This window comes from Castor canadensis, chromosome 14, assembly GCF_047511655.1.
Source record: "Castor canadensis chromosome 14, mCasCan1.hap1v2, whole genome shotgun sequence".
Classification (NCBI taxonomy): Eukaryota; Metazoa; Chordata; class Mammalia; order Rodentia; family Castoridae; genus Castor; species Castor canadensis.
This window is the reverse complement of record NC_133399.1, coordinates 101997607-102012045: the sequence shown is the minus strand read 5'-3', so window position 1 is coordinate 102012045 and position 14439 is coordinate 101997607. Positions and strand designations below refer to the sequence as shown.

Below are 14439 nucleotides of genomic sequence, written 5' to 3'. Positions count from 1 at the left end.
GGGAAGAAAGTCCCACAGGAAACTTTATTGGGGTGCTTGAAGCTTTTTAACCAGGCAAAGCCTTGTGGTCCAGGATTTCTTTGTGACAAGTTCTCATCAAAATTTATAGTAACTTCTTTTCCTTTCAGCTGAAAAATGCCAGTTTATAGCTGTGTAAGCATCTGGGGAGAATTCTGGGGCCTTCTCTTGGTTTTTCTTCTGTAATTATTTCTGGGACTATCTGAGCACTCAGGTTAATTATTTTTGGGTGTATATTTTCCATCCACAGTGCATCATAAAGATTGTACTTTCTAGGGAGGATCTGAGAGAACTTGCTCTGAAGAGGGAAAAGCCTCAAGAGGGAAAGCCCTTCAAGAGTGAAGGGGTTCTTAGAAATGACACCTCAAAGTGGCCGTGGGACAGATGAGAGAGCTGGAGGCACAGGCTGGCCTGGGACTCCTTGGGGTCTTTTCTTTGTTTTCTCCCTTTTCATGGTATCCGCTTCACCTTTGATCCAGAAACCCAGCTCTTCAAGCTTCCTGAAGAGCTCTGCAGAGCCCCTTGTCATAAACTAAGGACTTACTTAAGAATGGTTCTAGAAAACACGTGTGTCTGTGGGGAGACTGTCATTCATGCCAAAACATTCACTTGAGAGCAGACCGATGAGGCTTGATTCTTTCTCTTTTCTCGATGATTCCATCCACCTGTTGGCCAAACAGCAGGTCACTGAGCCCTGTCCCCTGGGCTCCACTTTCCTAAGGCCTGGATTCTCTTATTTTATTCCCAGCCGGGAAGAAATGTTTTCAGCAAAGCATGTGTGTGACACTTGGATGGAACAACCAGTTACCTAGGAAACTGTCCGCTCTATACATGCTCTCCGGTCTGGTATCATCCGGATTCAGCTGCCTCAATTGGCCTTCTTCCTTGGCCCTCCTTTGACCCCTCTCCCCCATTTTTATACCAGCCGAGTAGCTCCTACCCTGAACCAGCAATGTAATTTGTGGGGCCCAGTGCAAAGTGACAATGCAGGGTGCCTCGTTCAAAACGTATCAAGAATGTCAAGATGGTAACAACAGAGCATTAAAACAAGCACTGGTCCTATTAAGTGAGGGGCCTTGTGCAGTTACACAGGTTGCACAACCCGTGAAGAGCAACCTCTTTCTGATGTCAGTCAGAACATCCCTGGGCACACTTCCTGTGGTTCTGTAGGCCTGTTGGGATCCTGACCTGGTGACAGAGGCGCACCCCTTCCATTTTATCACAATGGCTTTTCAAGTCTCCATGTGCTTGGCCCTCAGATTTTTTCAGATTCTCCCTGATGGTATCTAAAGGCAGGGTTCCTATATCTGTAGAGACCAGGAACTACCTCCTGTAAGCCTTATTCCCTCCACTCAGAACACCTGCAAAACATTGCTCACCTCCTTCAGCCCGACAAGAGCGTCTGAGTTGGCATCCTGGGTCCACGTGAACTCTGACCCATGCAACTGTGAATGCTGCCTTCAGTCACTGCACCCAGGGACTTTTAAGGTCACAATTCGCTGCTCTCAGTCTTTAGGGATCTCCTCCTAAAAGTCACCATCTACTACCCAAGAATCCATTGTGCATCGATCATCCACAGGTTTCCCCTAAACCTTTTAAAGAGCAATTTGTATTTTCAGCCTGTCCCACTTCTCAGGCTAACACATTGAAGGTAGTATTACCTGTACTACCCGCTGTGTAAGTTAGCAGTTCCTTTTATCTGAGCTTCCTCCTTCCTTTTCAAGTGTCAGGGGTTCCTCTAGCTCTGCCTTCCAGGATTCAATGACCAAAACATGTGAATAGCTACACTCTAGCAAGACATTCTGATCATGCCCCTTCTGATGGCCATTTTGACCCTGTGGGTAGCCCCTCTCCATGGCACTGGACACGGATCACAGCACCTCCAACAGGCCAACAATGCCTCTGCACCAAGGCAGCACACTCTGATTTAGTCCATGTGTTTTTCCTTCCCACATGTTGTCCTTCTGGGCTACAGGGGCCTTATGAGCTGGCATCTTTAGGGAACATCTGTGGCTGCTCTGATCCTTTTCAGAGTTGTCCCACAGGATTCTACCTGACTAGGGCCAGGCCTGGCTCAGGTCTATCCAACTTCTCAAACATGGTCCCTAAGGTCAACCTGGACATTTGCCCACATGGTGGCATTTCTATGGTCATCTTATTCCCTGGGTGACTTGCCACCCATTTCCTCTCCTTACCATTTAGATAAAGGCAAAGAATAAAAGGCCCAGCATTGAACCCAAAAGAACGTGATCTAGATATGAAAGGGAGACTGGCTTGTGGCTTTGCTTGTAGTCTCTAAACTGCTCCTCATCAATGACAAGTATTTGGCACCAAATGTTCTTAGTTTTGAAAGTCACTTTGTCAAAAATTTTTGAAAGACTAACTACAATTTCCCTCCCTGTGAAGCCTTTATTTACTTGTTTTTGCAGTACTGGGGTTTGAACTCAGGGCCTACACCTTGAGCCACTTCACTTAACCAGTCCTTTATTTTTTCTTTTCTTTCTTTCTTTTTTTTTTTTTTTTTTTTTTTTTTGTGTGTGTGATGGGTTTTTTTGAGATAGGGTCTTACAAGCTGTTTGTCTGGGCTGGCCTTAAACTGCAATCCTCCTGATCTCTGCCTCCTGAGTAGCTAAGATTATAGGTGTGAGCCACCAGCACCCATCCCTATGAAGCCCTTTACCACTAAGGAACCCCATAGATTAAGGAGGCAAGTGTGCCAAATATAGAAATCCTGATTCCAGTCCCTTGGGGTCAACAGAAGGGACCACAGAACCCCACTCCATACTCAGACAGAATAGGTTGACATTCCACCCTTGCCAGTGAAGGATGACAAGTTACTCAGTCTCCCTAAGTGGCAGTTTTATCATCTTTAAGATGGGAGCAATAGAGCTGTGTGGTGTGCTCGCTGTAGAGGTGAATGAGGCAAGGGATGTGAAGCATTTGGCACGTGGTATAAACAGGTTCAATGTACGCTAGCTATTATTTGTTTGATAATCTTTTATTACTGATTGTGTCATTTCTACGTCCAATGTTCACTGTTCATGGAAAGGTATTTCCTAGGTGTAAACCTCTTGGTGAACCAGAAGTCACCTCTTGGTAAAGGAGGAAGTACCATTCAGTGTGTTTCATGTAATTCTTTAATTAATTCAACTTGCATATTTGTTGTGCGTCTTGTGTGTGTCGGGTTATGTGTGAAAGTAATTACGTCACTTAATGACGGGATATATTCTGAGAAATACATCATTAGGCAATTTTGTTGTTGTGCAAGTATTATTGCGTACTCACACACACCTAGTGGCGCAGGTCAGTCACTCTACATGGCCTCTTGACACAATCGAGAGACAGTAAACAGGGTAGTATAAGACCATTGCCAGTGTAACACGACATGTCGTTTCACAGATTTTTTTAAATAGGAGTACACCCTAAAGTAAAAGTAGAGTACAGTAAATACATAAGTAAGTAAGAGTATCATTTATTATCAAGTGTTAGGTACAGCACACAATTGTCTGTAGCATAGTGGTTTTGCATTCTAGGATTTACACACACGCGTCGATAATACAATGCACTATAATGGTTTAACTGTGACGTCACTAGGCCACAGGAAATTTTTAGTCCCATTATAATATGATTATCCCACGTATAATCATATACGTGACCCATCATTGACAGAAGCTTCGTAATTGGTGCATGACTGTATTCAGCAGAGATCCCCTGCTGAGAGCCAGCGGGGATCTCTGGGGAAGCTCATGGGATATAGGTAGAAATAATCACACCAAACCACAATACAAAATAACTAGTCCTTAACACAACATAACTAGTCCTTTTCACAGACATTGTGTCAAGGGACTGAGCCACAATCTGCCCAGTCAAGTCTTTGGCCAAAGAGAACAAGATACCATAACTCTGACAATTTGTGAACTTTAATTGTAGAGATCTAGAACTTTCCAATCATTTTGGTGGGTCATTTTTGGTGAGAAACAAGCAAAATCTATTTAAAGTCTGAAAACTGTTTTGCACTGTGATTGTCACCAGATCTTCTCTGATTGTCACCACTGATTCTCTGAGCCTTTCCAGAATTTTTTTTAGTCTTTTAATAGGTTTGGAGAATAGAATAATGTCTCACACACGAAAAACATTTTCTCTCAACCAGTGTGTTACTTATAGCCAACCAGTCGCATTCGCATTTTGTGAGTTTTTTAAAAAATGAAAATACTCCCTTGAAACTGGAAGAAGACATAGAAAACAAGTGACTGGGTCCCTCAATTTGTTTCTTCCTCCACCAAAGTCACTGAAGGGTCCAGGAGGGACTTCTCCTCAGCCATCCCAAGTGAGACTTGACCCAGGGTAGGAAGGGTAAAAAGGGTCATCCAGTGAGATGTGACACTTGTGTTGGGCCCCTCATATGGCCAAGATGGCCTGTGGGAAGGAAGTCACTGGAACAAGTCACCAGGCCTCTTGGGTTTTGGGACTCAAAAGTTTCACCTGATTTCACACCCTATGGGAAGATGGGTAACCCCACACCAGATTCACAACTCAAAGCTTGTCAGATCCCCAGGATTTGCTCTGTGCTCTTAAAAGTAACTCTGTTTCACACACTGAGACTTCATCATCCTTTATGGTTCTCCTAGCCCTCCCTCAGAAGAATTGGGAATATTTTGTAGGAACCCCTCCATTCTCCCAAGAGCTCTCCAAGAAAGGGCATCCTTGAGAGTCACCTCTCCATTTGTATGAGGAAAAACAGAGGCCCACATGGAACCAGCCATTTAGCTCACAATCTCAGCCAGCCCTGGCCTTTCCTGATTCTCTGCCATTTCCCACAGGCCTTGGGTCCTCCCAGATCCCTGAGGCATCCCAATGTCCCACCTCTTGCTGAGGGCCCCGCCCTCCCCAACATTTCCTGTTGGGCAACCAGACCCAGGTCCACCCACTTCCATGGGCCCAAACCCTCCACTGACCAACACCATGTCCAAAAGGCTGAGCCACCTGCCCATCCACTCACCCCCCATCAAGCTGGGCTTGGTCACCCCGAACGAGTGTAAAAAATGCCGCCTTTGCAGGCCAGAATCTGAAGGATACTGGAAACCTGCAGCTAGCTCCATTCCCACTCCTTTCTCGTGTTTGCTGTTATTTTTTAACACTTTTTTTTTTCCTCATAAAAGCACTATCCTCTTCCCCAGAGCTTGCCTGTAGCGAAGGCATGGTCTGTACAACTGCAATTATTTCAGAGAACAGATGGAGTGAGGAGCAGAAAGTCTGTTAATAGTAATAGAAATGCTACATGTTAACCTGGACAGCACACGATGACAGTCCCATGACTACCCGTTCTGTTCCCACCAGCTGGGCGACCAAAGTAGGAATGAGATATTCACAAACACAGCCATCAGCCACGTAGCCACCTAAAGTTAGAACTCAAATTCCTTCACACTAGGGGCCCTGGCGACTGCAGTGCTCAGGCCCAGAGCAGAGGAGGCTACGCCACAACTCAGCAGCAGGCCTCTCGGGCTTGCTCAGGCTCAGGCCCAACCACCAAGGTATCCTGGGTCAATACAGGCCTGGCTTTTAAGCAAACACTGGATTTGCTGGCCCCAGGCAGGAGCCAACACAACCAGCATTTCCAGTAGATGCTCTCTTGGTGGGAGATAAGAGAGGTGCTCTTGCTTTCCTGGAAGAAAGTGAGGGTGAAAGGTCAGAGGCTTCAGCTCTCCTAGGATGATGTAAGGGCCCCACAGCAAGTGGCACAGGCCAACAGTACAATGGGCTAGTCCAGATCTGGGACTAGAAAATCTCATCTTCCCTCTAGAATGTGAAAAGGCAATTTGGGGCAAGGCTAGAGTGATAGAAAGCTGAGAAGAATCCGACAAAGAAAAATACTTTGGAGACGATAAATAGTACTATGCTATTTCGTAGTCCTATCTTATTCCAACAGGAGAAATGAGCAGATTCATTTGAAGACTTACTTTTTAAGCTCTTACTACATGTTTGACACTCGGGAGCTCCAAAGAATAGTCCTTGCCTTCAAGAAAATTGCAGTCTAATAAAAGGGACCAAGAGAAGTCAGCATATAACCACAGGCCTAGCAGAGTGTGGAAGTGCCCCAACAAAGGTACAAGTGAAATGCGACAGAGATTCAAAGAAAGAGGACATCTTCTCTGGTTCCAGGGTCTCAGAATCAGTCTTTGTAGGTGGCACGTGACTTGAAGAATGAAGAGGACGTTCTGATGGGCACAGAGACCAGAACAAGCAAAAGCCCAGAGCAGGGGACAGAAGGAAGCAAGAATCACAGTGGAGGCCAGCAGCATCCCCTGTCTATATGAGCACGTGTAAAGTGGGATCAGCTGAGCAGACTTACAAGGCCTCACAGGCCAGGATGTGACATTTCCATTGAAGTCCCAAAGTCCCTTAGGAAAGCTGTCAGGAACTGTAAGAACCAATTTTGTGACCCAAAGCCAGCAGCCTCACGTTGGTAGCTGAGAACAATCATGGTGTGAGCATTTACTCATGAGAATGAGCAAGTGCCACAAACCGGGGCTTTATTAATCATTATTAAATCAGAGTCAGTTTATGAAGACACCACTAGGTTACCAGCATGGTGAGCAAGCATTAAATGAGCGGGAGGAAGGGTTAAGGTAGGGTTCTGTTGAAATAGTGGAGAAAGAACTCCTGTGGACCTCCCCCAAGGTGTCAGAAGGAAGGAGGATTCCAGACTCTAACCTTGGAAACCTGTAGGAACTGGGCATGGCTGGAGAAGGAAGAATCCAAAGACGAGTTCTGTTTTAAACTTGGTGCTGACCAAGTGGTTACGCCATTCATAGAAGCAGGAAAAGCCAGAGGAGGAACTGGCCAGCATGGTAGATAAGAATGTGGCTTTGGAGCCAGAGCTGTCGCTGTGCTCACTACTGCTGTGGCCCACCCTCTCTGTCACTTAGGACTTTCCTTTTCCTTTCTGGTCCTTCGCTTTCCTCTGCTCTCTCCCTCCATCCGGTGCCATCAATATCTTAATTCTTCATTCCGCATGTATAGTGATTTCTGCTGTCTGCTTGGCTGTGGGTGAAGCTTTGTCATTTAACTCAATTTTATTAAGAAAAGTCCAAGCGTCCCAGAGGGGAGAGGAGCAGAGCACGTGGTCTCTGAGGAAAGGGCAGGACAGTGAGCTTGTCAGGATTTGAACTCGCCACTTGGCATGCCAGTCGCCTCTTGGCAGGCAGCCGCACAAGCTGGGCAAGAACATTCCTTTCCCCAGACATCTTGAGCAGACAGATGCCATAGAGGGACCGTCGTCCCTAGAGGACTGGGCAGCACAGTGGCAGAAGGCACTCGATGCAGGGATTCTGGAACACATTGCCAATAAGTAGGTCTTAGTAATAAGGATGTTTTAAATCATGCAAGTGCGCAGAAGCCTAGGTGTGCAGGAATTTGTAATATGCAAACAAATACCATATTGTTGTGAATAAAAGTCAACCCCAGTGGCCGGGGGTGTAGCTTAGTGGTATACACTTGTTTAACATGCATTGGGTTCCATTCCCAGCACTGAAAATATAAGAAAAAGACCCCAAAGCTCTTTCTCTGCCCCCTAAGCTGTATCTGTCCCATCCCAAGGGAAGAAAGTGGGATTTGGAGACAAGAGACATTGTCCTAAATCCCAGGAAGTCACTGATCCGTTCACAGTGACTGGAATTTACTGGTCACATCACACGTGCCAGGCATTATTCTAAGGCATTTATTAACTCACTTAATGTGCTTAACAATTTAATGGAAAAGCACTGTGGTTATTGTTATCTCCACCTGATAAGTAATAAAAGTGCTGTCCAGAGAGTTTAGGCAACTAGCCCAAAGTCACACAGCAACTGAGCAGCATTCTCGCCACTGAAGTACATGGTCTTAGGCAGATGCTCCAATTCCTCTGAGCATCAGTTTTTCCACCTTTTGACAGACCAATCATTTCAACTGAGATTATTTTCCCTGTAGCAGCCCCTTGTTCTCAACTCTGGCCACACCAAATTATGGCCTTAACTGACCTGGACTCCTATCACCTGCCACCCCCATCCCAACATTTGACCTTGGCAAAAGTCATCCTTTATCCTCATCAAACACCACTTTTCTCTCTGTGGCTGTAGCTCAGTGGTAGAGCTTGCCTAGCATGCACAGGGCCCTGGGTTCCATCCCCAGAGCTGCCAACAAATCTTTCCTATGAAGACCACCCACCCTACCCCACGTAAGCTCCTTGGCCCTTTGTTTGAGTCTGGATCCTGGACCCTGGACCCTGGTGTGTCAGGTGGTCCTGTAGCTGTTTACACATCTGTCTCCCTCAGTGGCTTACAAACAACCAGAGGCGGGCAGTGGGATATGGCTTCAAGCAACTGAGCTAGGTGAAGACACACAGGAACCTTTGCCCTGGACGAATTGGAAGGTGCGATAACTGCTTTTGAATGTCTGAGGCTGCTGCATGCAAGGACAGGGCTTGTTCTGCTGTCATTCTTGAAGAACGTGTGAGTTTTAAGGAGGGATTTTTTTTGGCGGGGGGGTGGGTGGTGATCTTTTCCAAGGATCTAGGCTGCACATGAATGAGTACCATTCACAGGACAACAAGGGCCACTGTGACCAGGAGGCCCTGGAAGATGCTGGACCATTCTTACCAGGTTTCCCATGAAGGAAACATGTCCCTATTCCTTCCAGCATCTGTACCCAGTCCCATTCCCAGGAGAGCTTAGGCCCCCTGGGGACATGGAGAGAGAGGCCACAGCTCCATTGCACAAGCATCCCAGGCCACTTCTGTCTGAGCAGCTCAAGCTGTGGCTGAGCTCAGGCAGCTGAAGACCGGCCATTTGAAGCAAATCTTCCTGCTGTCAAGGTAACAGCTACTCCAGCAACCACTGAGAACAAACACCAGTGCCCTTTGTCCACGATCATACAGCCTGACCATTAGACCTTGCTTCAGTCTCAAAAATACAATCCTCTTAGCTTGTTTTAGCTCTAGAAAAAACTTGTTGCAGGAGACAAGCATTCGTGGCATTTTGCTGATCAGAAAACTGCATCTAAGAGAGAGTAAATAACTTACTAAACTCACAGCTTATCTGGGAGCTAGAAAGGCAGATCCTCTATCACTCAAGCAACCTGCTTACAACATCAGGATTCCTTTCAGAAGACAGCTTCTGGCACCCATGTGCCCAAAGAAGCATGAAAAACTGACACATATGTCAGTAGGAATGTGTTTGGGTGCAATGAGGAAAAATCCTTACCACCAGAGCTTAAGCAAGTGCTTCACGCAACCAGTCCAGGGGCTGACAACCCTGACTTGATTCAGCAGCTCCAGGACCAGCTTCTTACATCTTTTTGCTTTATCATCTTTAACTTCACACTTGTCCCATCTTAGTCACAGGATGGCTGTTACACACCCAGCATCACATTCACATTCCAGGCTGGAGGAAGGGAAATAGATAATGGAACAAAAGGCACCATGGATTTTCCCCTAGTCACTCTGCCTTTTATTCAGGAAAAACTCTCTTCCCAGAGATTTCTCCCACATCTTGGGCAGAACAAGGCCTCTCTTCAGTGCTGGGAAATTCAGTCTCTTAGCATCCCAGCCCTTACAGTAGAGGCAGGAAGGCAGAAGGGCATAGGCTCCACCTCTTTCCAAACATTGCAAAGCATGCTGGCTCCTGGGTGGAGTTGCCCAGTCCACACACCCCTGGATGTGCCTTCGTCGGCAGCAGACAGATGGATGCCAACCTGAACCCGGAGCCAGTCCTTGGGGATGAAAGGCTTTAGGCTCAAGGGACAGCACCCAGATGGCTTCCTGGAAGACCGCTCAGCCCTGGCAAGGGAGCAGCTGTTCTGCGCAGCCTCCCAGGAAGAATGCTCTTAACTAGATTTCCCATGCACAACTTTGTGGGGGAGGCTCAAACCTCCGCCTACCACAGGCTAAATTTGTGTCCAACCAACATCCTTGCAAACAGCAGGAGCCCAGGGCAACTGTGCTTGTGCCTTTGGCTTCTCCATGGGTACTCAGGCCCGGCCATTTGCGGGGCCAAGGCACAAGGGCCCTGGCTGAGTTGGCAGAAGCCTGTCCTTCTTACAGAGGATATATGACCTCTCCTGGACCAGGTACACAGAGCAGGAGGAAAGAAACTTGTGTGGCTGTCAGTGGTGGATTTGGCCAGGACCTTTGGGGAGCCAGAATTGAGGCTTGTGGTTCTCGCCCCTAACTCTGCATTAAAGCCCCCAGAAGGAATCTAAGCCTCTGCCCATGTCAGGGGGGCCCAGCTTTGGTACTGTGAAATGCACTGCAGCCATTCTCCCAGGAAGGGTGAACACCACAGCCTTGGAGAAAATGGCTCTCCACTCAACTTGCCCATGATCCTGAACCAGGCCAAGTCACCTCAGTCTCCATTGAAGGACAAATGAGTTCTGTAGACAACAAGCCACATACACAATCCCCAGGTTCCTGTGACCTCCAGATGGGCTTGGTAGACATTTTGGTATGACCCTGCTCTAAAATGTATCTGGGATTTGTTTTAATGGTAGTAATGAAGGGAGACATTTATACTTGTAGGCTTAGGAGGTAACACACACTGTCAAGGCACACAAAGAAGCACCAGGCTCAATCAGGAAACAGAGGGAGCAAGGGGAAAAGCATAGCTGGTGTCTTAGAGCTCTTTCTGTTGCTATAACTGAATGCCACAGGCTGAGTAACTTATGAAGAATAGAGGTTTATTTAACTTGCAGATATAGAGGCTGGGAAGACCAGAGCATAGCACTGGCCTTTGGTAAGGGCCTTTTGCTGCTTGGTAACATGAAAGACAGAATCAGATGGCAAGACAGAGCAAGCACTCCAGTTCGGGTTTCTCTTTCTTTTCTTATAAAGCCACTGATAATCCCATCTTGGGGGCCGTGGCCTCATGACCTCATCTACCCCTAATTACCTTCCAGAAGCCCCACCTCCAAATGCATTAACATGAAAGTGGGAATTAAGTTTCCAACACACGAACTTTGGGAGAACACTCAAACCACAGCAAGTGAGAACCTTGGTTGTGGTTGTCCCTGAAAGGGGTGGGCCAGGCAGGGTAAGCCAGGCACACAGGTTTAGGACTGGCTGCTTTGAATAACTCCTTCAGGTGCTAGTGCATAGGCACTGTTGAGTACCTGGCCCCAGGATGACTTGGGCAGGGGCACAGTGGCTCAGCCTATGAAGGAGGTGGTCCAATTGTGAGCTCTGAATAGGTTAGTTTACATTTTAAGAACATGTTCTCTTGAAGAACTGGTTTGCAGTTGGTGCCAGTGGCTTATGCTTGTAATCCTAGCTACTCAGGAGGAACTTGGTTCAAAACCAGCTCAGGCAAATAGTTTGTGAGACCCTATCTCAAAAAAAAAAAAAAATCACAAAAAAGGGCTGATGGAGTGGCTCAAGGTGTAGGCCCCGATTTCAAGCCCCAGTACCACACACAAATAAAAGGAAAAAGGACAGGCTCAGCATAGTGATGTGGCAGAGGACTGATTGTTGGAGTGGGAGACTTTGACAGAAGAAAACCAAGATGGGAAAACAGAGTGCCAAGGCTCAACAAACTCATCAAGGTGGCTGGTGGGACAGTCACCAGAGGATGTGGCTCAGTGGCCCAGGGACATCAGGTTCACTGGGTGTTCCTGTTTGCCTGGGTTGGGTGGCAGCTTGGGGTGCAGGTTGCCCTCCAGGTTGACATTTCTGAATGAGAATAATCAACATGATGGTGAATGATAGTAAGTAGATAACCTCATCTATCTATGGCAATTGAATGTAGAAGCCACAAGTTCAAAGATGAGACAAGTCCAGCTCTGACAACTGATCAGGGTAGAGTTCCAATCAACAGAGCCTCCTATCCACTTGCAGAAATATCTGCCATCTCCTTGGTTCCTATTCTCCCCACTGCCTATTTTCCTTAACTCTCAATTGGAACATGTGTATTAAAATTCCTTCTGGAATAATAAGAAGATAATCCAATTTTAAAATAGCCAAAAGATTGTTATAGGCATCCTCCAAAGACAATATATGCATAGTCAATAAGACATGAAAAGATTTTTAATATCACTTGTCGTTAGAGATTTGTAAATTGAAAACAATGAGAGCCAGGCATAGTGGTGCACGCATGTAATCCCAGCACTCAGGAGGCCAATGCCTCCTGATCACAAACTTTTTTGAAGCCAGCCTGGTCTACATAGTGAGACTCTTTCAAAATAAAATTTAACACCCCCCCACCACACACACACACACTGAGATGCTACTTCACAACCACTACAATCAAAGACAGACAATAACAAGGTTGCTAAGGTTGTAGAGAAATTGGAATCTTTACATATGGCTGGTAAGATTGTAAAATGGTGCAACCACTTTGGAAAACAGCTTGGTAATTTCTTAAAACGTTACACGTAAGTTTACCATCTGATCCAGCAACTCCATTCTAGGTATCTACCCCAGAGAATCAAAAACAAATCACTTGTAGCAAATGTTGACAGCAGCATAGCTAGTAACAGCCAAAAGGTGGAAACTACCCGGTGCCCATCGACTGGACAAACAGCATGTTATAGAATCTTCTTCAGCAATAAAAGAAACAAAGGACTGATGCTTTCTAACACATGGATGAACTTCAGAACCATTATGCTGAGTGAAAAAGTTGGTCACAAAAAAATTCATTGATATGTCCATTTAAAGGAGTGAAGTTTGTGACATGCACATTGTACCTCAATAGGGTTGCTTTCAAGAAATTCACTGGGCAAGTTCAGGTGTCATTCTACTCCACAGCCATCGTCGTGATCCCAAGTACTGGTCATCGTGTTTGTCAGTATGCCTTCGAGCCTTGCTCATGCCCTGCTCTGTGGTAGTCGGGGCTCCAGGCCAGCATATGCCTTTCCACTTAAATGCCCTTCTAAAATGGTGGGAGACTGGGCGCCAGTGGCTCACATCTGTGCCTCTAGCTTCTCAGGAGGCAGAGATCAGAAGGATCATGATTTGAGGACAGCCCAGGGAAAAAGCAAGATCCTATCTCAAAAATATCCGCCCCCACCACACACACACACACACACACAGAAAGAGCTGGTGGAGTGGCTCAAGTGATACAGAGCCTGCTTAACAAGTGTGAGGCCCTGAGTTCAAACCCCAGTACAGAAAAAAAAAAAAAAATGGAGGGAGGATTCCCTGAGCTCCTACCCCAGGCCATCTCTTGCCACCTCCCAACATCAATGAGAAAGAGACTAGAGCCTGACATCTCCACAGTAATGCTATGTGATTACTATATTTCCCATTTTGCATTATAATTTTAGTTTATTTTTAGCAGGTAATACATTCACATAGTTCAAAAATCAAAATGATAGAAGAAGCAAATAGAAGCCTCTATCCCATCTACCCATAATGCTGCTGCCACCCACAGCTATTAATTTTTTAAATAGTCTTGCATAGTTTGCTTATGCAAATACAAGGTAATATGAAGAAATGGCTTCTTTTCTCTTTTCTTATATAAAATTAAGGTAGTAGACATCTTGTTTTGCATCTTGCTTTTCCACTTAATTTATCCTGAAGAGCTTTTCATATCAGATCTGAGATCTTCATAGTTTTGTTTGTTTGTTTTACACCTATAAAGTTTTCCGTTGTGAACGTGTATTATTATTTATTAACTAATCCCCAGATGCTGGATGCTTGAGTTATTTCCAACTTTTGCTATTACAGATAGTACTGGATAAATAACCTCATGTACAAGTCATTTCATAAGTGTGCAGCGATCTTCAGGGGGAGATCACAGGCATGGGATTGTGAAGGTGAAATGTGGGTTGCCTCATAGGCATTCCCCAGAACAAGGCAGGAAGCCCGTTCCTCCAAAGCCTCTCCAGCAGACCACACTGCCATACCTCAGGATTTGCAGCACCACTTGGAAACTGCTTTCTTTTCTTCCTGCCTTCTTCAAGCAGAATTTTCATTTTATTTTATTGTGGTTAACAATAAAAAAAGAACACTTAACCACTTAACAATGAGATCTACTCTCAGCAGATTTTTAAGTCACAATACAGCTTGTTAACTATGGACACAATGTTGCCAGCAGGTCTCCAGAATGTATTCATCTGCACAACTCAAAGTCTGTACCACCAATCAGCAACTCCTCCTTTCCCCTCTGCTCCCCCAGCACCGCTGTTCTGCTCTGCCACGTTTAACTACCATCTACCACATTTAGGTGGAATCCCACAGTATTTTTCCTGTGTGACTGGTTTAGTTCACTGAGCACAATATCTTCAAAGGGCACCCCTGTCACATTGTTACAGTATTCTCTTCCCCTTCAAAGGCTGATAGTATTCCTTTCCATGTACAGATGGTCTCTAGTTTACAAAGGTTTGACTTAACAAATTTTCAACCTCAGGAGGGTATGAAAGTCATGAGCATTCATTAGAATCCTTCCTTTGAATTTT

The 14439-nt window shown here is 45.8% G+C and overlaps 1 protein-coding gene across 3 annotated transcripts in view; it reads left to right on the top strand.

The window, feature by feature from the left end:
* The window catches only part of Pebp4 (phosphatidylethanolamine binding protein 4), a 198938-nt gene that overhangs the window by 86344 nt on the left and 98155 nt on the right, over window positions 1–14439 (top strand). The window lies entirely within an intron of this gene.